Raw genomic sequence first — 6,034 nt, forward strand, 5'->3', positions numbered from 1 at the left:
CGGGCATGTACTTCTGTCTCACTTGTAGCTGCAACCTGTAGATACTATTGAGTTTAGAGTTCTTTTACATCTGAGATCATGACTAGATAGCTCTAGGCAGACATCAAGGCTTACATAGATCTGTAAAATTACTGATTTAAAAGTATAATATTCATTAAATCCTGAAAATATTTACTCCTAGATGAAAAGCAAATAAAGTATGTGGATGCAGAGATACAGATTAAATACACATTTAATTTGACTTCCCAGATTATTGTGCCTATTTATTCAGGAATAAATATAAATAAAATACTAGTAGTTTTATTATTTAATCTTTATGTTGCTTGACAGTATTGAAATTGAGCATTAAAATAACATAAAGGTAAATACTTCTGGATGAACTCTAAATCCTGGATGTGTTAATATGATTGCAGATACTAAAACTGATGGTAGCATGTATTAGTTATAAATTTGCATGGGCAAATTTATAGAAGTTACTTTCCAAAAATGTGACATTATTCATAACTAGACCTAAAAGTTGTTTATTTATCATAATAGTATTCTGTTTTAAAATAAAATTTGGGCAAATCAGCTGGATATAAAGGACACAAGAGTAGCAGACACTGGCTAATACTGAGACTTGTAAATTCTTAGACATATTTGTTACAATTTAAAATGGAATTTTAACTGACTTTTTTGGACTACCTGTGCTTTGTCTTCCTGAGGTTTAAAAAAACAAGCATAGAATATTCAGCCTTTTGATCTACAATAAAGTTGCCCTTTAAGCCTCAAGGGCTTATACAGCCTAGTCTATTTGTAGGATCTTAAACTTTGCTGATACCTTACCTTTGCTCTTCACCTTCACTTTTCTAATATTTGCATTATATAAATTTTGAATTAACATATTTCACTACTTTATAGATATTTTCAGACTGCGTGTAGGAATTTATCATATTCATACAGAAGTACTGGGCAAACACCTGTAATTCCCAGCACAGCTGCCTAAAACCTGGCTTTCATTTTCATTAATGACAATCATGTAATGACATTTGAAGACAATATGGGTACTTCAGACTAAAACAAGCCAGATAATGTGCTTTGAGTTGGTTTGGAAAATCACCTTTCAGCTTTACTCATCCCTCATAAGCTGTTTGACCATATTCTCTGTTCTTGTACAATACGAAAGCCACCAAAAGACACATATTTCCTCCATTACAGGTAGGATGGATCCCATATGAAAGAAGGAAGAGAAAGAAAAACAATGGTAAGTGTTCAGAATTTTTTCTTTATAATGTATGTCTCTGTGGTTCATGAAACAATAGAGCATGAGGCAAGCTCTTTGTAGTATGGCAGTATGGTTATAAACATGCATTTATAGATAGGAAGACAAAGTAAAGTATACATTTTAATAAATTAAGGACATATATGTTTTGACACTATTAATTTTAGCGTTTCTCTAAGTCTGGACTGAACTGATGTTTTTCTGAATTTTCTACAAATCCAGCACTATTTCAGGTTTGAATAACTGGTGAATTTTTGTATTAACTGTTTATAGAGTAGTATATGCACAGAAATCTGTTTTTCTGGAACGGTAATGAATACTTTACAAATCATATGAAACAGCTGTTGAAATGTTTGCAACTGGTAAATATAAGCAATATATCAAGATGCTGATTTATGTACTTTGAAATATGTATGTTTTGGATTAAAATGTCATTATTAAAAATATAAAACATATTAGGACCAGCTAGCACTAAACTTTACGAATGATGCAACACCACATTATATTTTTGAGACTGGGATTATCAGTGGCATTAGAATTGAACATAGTCTGGACATTTTTGTTGCTGTACCATTGTATTTATTAGTAGTTGGTTATTTTAAGACATGTAATAAAGTGTCAAAGAATGGAGAAAATGTCTGAGCCATTTAGCCAACTAATACCACAAAAGTATAGCAGTAAGTATACTCTCTGCATCTTTTTGACAGTTAATTTGGCCCCTTTACTGAAAATCTGAGTGCTTCCTAAATATTCAGAAAAAGATGTAGCAGTTGGTTGTTTTTTTTTTTTTTCTTTTCCTCTCTAGAAGAAATGAAGTGACATCCAGCTTTTCTGTTGGCTTTGCTGCTTAGGAGTGCTTAGTGTGTGTGCACATGTATATAAATAATTCCTTTTTGATGTAATTTTTGCCAAAGTTCCCTCATTTGAGTGACATTTTTGCCCCATTTACATCAATGTTAAAATTTCCATTAACTTCTCCAAGGCTGGGATTCCACCTGTTTTGTCTAAGTTCATTATAGTTCAGTCTAATGTATTTAAAAGCATTTATATTTTAATTGCTTCAGTGGAATGCAGTTGTCATGACCGACAAATCTTGAAGAGGGCAGAAAGGATCATCTGGCAAAGAACAATCACACAAAAGGGCTTATACAATGGAATAGAAATACTAAGCTCTACACTCAGGGAGAAATAGTGTGGTAAGGGGCATTTCAGATAGTCCCCCTTTAAAAATTTGTTTTCAAGTAGAATACTGCTGCTTTTAAAAAGTTTTTTCAAAGTTTACAGCTTCATTCCTGCATATGCATTGTCGTAAGCAACACAAGTTTAAAATGTGGGTCTAACGAGATGGAGACAAATCTGTTAGCACCATGCAGACAAGAGTGAATTATGCTACTTGGCTGGTTTGGATATCTAATCATGCTGAAAAAGAAACAAAGGTTGAAAGTGAGTGTCTGCAATAAAGAAACATTTTCTACAACAAAATAAGTCTGTCCCTTTGCCCCTAATTCTCTCACCTTTTCCCCTGCATCTTGCCTGCAACTGCAATTGTAGTAAAAGCTGTTCAGCAGAGCAGCTCACCCTTGGCACAGGAGATGAAATGTGCTCTTCACGTCTGTGCTAAATATGGTTTCAAACTTAAATTTCTCTTTCTGCTTCTTGGTGTATTTGCCTTGGCTCTTGCCTGGATCTGGGCCTAATCCTGTCTTCTGTGTGCAAGAAAGTGCTTTAACTAAATTCTGAGATATCTGAAAAACTGTTACTGCAAAGATAACATGGGATATCATCCATTGACTGTTATCACCGGCTCCTATCATCAGTTTTTCCAGTACTTCCCAGATACAAAGGAGATGAGACGTTGTATAGAAAATGTTTTCTCTCGAGTGCACCAGCAAATGTTTGCAGGTGGTTGGTATTTCTAAGTTGTTTATGATAACAGAGATGTTTTGCCATTTGTGGCTTTGCTGCTTATATTGCAAGAGGCAGAGTGAGAAGCCTTTTTTTTGGCTTATGACAGAAGTTTGTAAACAGTAAGGTTTTCTTTGTTCCCAATTTTCATGTCACTAGATGTTTAAGACTGTATTCATCAATGTGAACAGTTCTGTCCATAATTTGGCAGTCCAAAATGTCAAGGTCCTCAACTAGTATAAATCAGTGTAATTCCTTTGGTTTATGTGAACTGGCATAATCCTGTTCAGTTGAAATTCGGGACTAGAGTATAGGAAGCATATGTGTTAGTCAGGGAAGGTTGTAGTACTTCTTCTACTTACTGCTTTCATATGGATGTGGAGTGTTTTAAAGTTGGCATGGTCCAAAAAAGTTTTTTTAATTTTCTATTTGGAGTGTCAATATCTCAGTAAGTGAAAAAAACATCTTTGGTTTAGGGCTTATGTTTCATGATAGCTTCATAGGAATCAAAGACCCAGTTTGGATCTGAACTTTTGAGCAATACTGAAACTTGGAGAAACAGAAATATTTCTTTAAGAGATTAACTGATTGTATGTGCAAAGTGTTATACAATTAAAATTTTTAGCTAATTCAGAACTTATATTCATTGACATTAATAAGCCTGTGCATATTCATGTAACAGCTGAATCCAGATATTTAGGGCATGTAAAATGAAGTAAAACAAAAAGATTTTAAGACTTTTGTAGCTTGAAAGAGCAATGAGAAATGCAGTGCTTTCAAAATCAAAAAATGATAATGCCTTTCACTAGGAACAGAGCTTTTACAAAGGGTCTTTCAACTGAGGATCTCACAACTCTGCTTGAAACACTGAATTAGGGCTCAACACTGAAGCCTTTATCAAATTAACAGTCTGAAGGGGAAGGGAGTGCTCCGATGATTTGTCAGCTATAGGATTGGGCTCTTGCTCCTCACCCTGCAAGGTAAGGCAGCTTTTACTTTCTATTAGTTACAGAATGATCAAACAAGAAGTGTGACTTGCCTAAAGTTACACCACAAGTCTGTGACAAAGTTGTGGAATAAAACACCCTAGCAGACATGTACATAAGTTGGAATTTCATCTTTCTCTCGTGTTCTAAGTTAGGAAGAACAACAACTCTTTTGAAATTTAAACCAGAAAGATAATAATTTCTTTCCATGTGATTTGTTGGTTATCCTGGCTAGTTATCTTGGTTGAAATGAGGAAATACTTTTCAAAATCTGTTGGGTGGGAAGCAAAAAGCTAACCCTTTGAATTTTCTGACCTGAAGAACAGTTGTGTTAAATTGATGTTAAGCTAATCATTTTTCATGTAATAGTCACCACCTTCCTTTCCCTGTCAGAATGATTCTACTAGAAAAAGATAAAATGTGTCTTGGATATATATAAATGAGATATTTAATTAAAGCTCTACCCTCTGTCTTCTGTCTAGTTATTTCTAGTCATTTTACTTTTCTCCGTCCTTTTATCTGGTTTACATCTTTAAAATGCAATACAGAAAACTGCCACAAGCACACTTGGGGAACCTGAGAAAAGTGCCGTTTCTCACATTCAGATGAGAGCCAGTGGCAGTACTCAATCTCACCATTTCATCACAGGCAGATGATACTACAGTGCAAGAACGTTCAGGTTTGTAAATGATAGATTTTAAAAGGCTAAACAAATGTCAGTAACCTGCTGTACTTCGCAGCATTGGTGCCATAAATAGGTACACTCTCTTCGTTACTTGGGTGGCTGATTTTGAAATTTATGATAAGGTATATAAAATTAATGATGTGTGCTTACACTTTAAGTGATAAAAGTTAGTTTCTGCCAGTGTGCTAATGTACATAATTGGTTCTTTACAACTAGAAACCAGATACTCTTTTCATTCACACGTTCATTTTCTGCCAGTTTAATTTATGGAATGGGGGGGGTGGGGATGGAGGAAAAAAAAACATTTCTCACATTGTTACTGGACTTGGGATATACAAGTATGATTATGTAAAATCTGTCTGAGTGGCTGTTTGTCCTTTCTTGCAGAGTATTCTGTGCTGAGTGGGAGGGTCACACTGTGTGAGACTAATAAGGACAGAGCTGCATCCCCCTCTACCACTCTTTGGAGACTCACTCCAGCAACTCCTCAGCACTACAGCAGCTCTGTACAGGCATTTTCAGTGCTTCTGGGGGACATACTCAACTAAAAATTAAAGGTAAGCAACTCATTATTTGTAGTCAATTGTCGAAACATCTCACGTGTGTCCACATGTGCTACAGTATTCCTGCTGGCTTGTTTTGTGGTGGTTTTGGTTTGGGTTTACTTTTTAAAAATTGCCATTTATCACCGATTTTGCCTATATTAACTATGTCCTATATAAACATAATATACACAGTGAGCTTTTAATGTCCTGTCATCAGTCTGTTAGAGGATTGTGCTTGTCTGAATACACTGTTTATGTTTGTGGGTGAGCGTAGGTATATGCTAAAATATGCTAATGGCAACAGTCCTACTAAATTTGCAGCAATTACAAAACCGATTAAACTGTTGCAAATTGCCACAGTGCTGAGCATACTTATTAATTGTGTGCATATATTTACATTTTAAAAAAATCTACGGATTAGCGTGTATCTTTCGAGGGGCCTACATCCAGCTAGTCGCGGCACACCCGTGAGCAGGGGCACGGGTGGGAAGCGCAGCAAATGCCCGCCCGGGCGGGGGCACCCGCCCGGTTCGGCGGCGCTGGGGCACAGCCCCGGGACGCGTCCCGGAGCCCGCCCGGCGGGCAGCGCCTTCTCCCTCCCCTCCGGCCCCGCACCTGCTCGCCGCGGGCAGCGCCCGGCGGCAGAGGGCTC

The 6,034-nt window shown here is 36.6% G+C and overlaps 1 protein-coding gene across 7 annotated transcripts in view; it reads left to right on the plus strand.

Annotated features, from left to right (window-relative positions):
* The first annotated feature begins 1,099 nt into the window (after window positions 1–1,099).
* Window positions 1,100–6,034, plus strand: part of COL19A1 (collagen type XIX alpha 1 chain) — a 205,037-nt gene continuing 200,102 nt past the window's right edge. For 4 of the 7 annotated variants that reach the window (XM_026846121.1, XM_026846126.1, XM_026846127.1 and 1 more), the window contains exons 1-4: window positions 1,115–1,243; window positions 3,976–4,146; window positions 4,701–4,831; window positions 5,225–5,394. The gene's annotated coding sequence lies outside the window, so the exon portion shown is untranslated. Of the gene's footprint in view, window positions 1,244–3,975; window positions 4,147–4,634; window positions 4,832–5,224; window positions 5,395–6,034 lie in introns of all 7 variants that reach the window. The other 3 variants (XM_026846123.1, XM_026846122.1, XM_026846124.1) reach the window with 3 other exon arrangements.

Source organism: Athene cunicularia, assembly GCF_003259725.1.
Source record: "Athene cunicularia isolate RWA chromosome 3 unlocalized genomic scaffold, athCun1 chr3_part1, whole genome shotgun sequence".
NCBI lineage: Eukaryota > Metazoa > Chordata > Aves > Strigiformes > Strigidae > Athene > Athene cunicularia.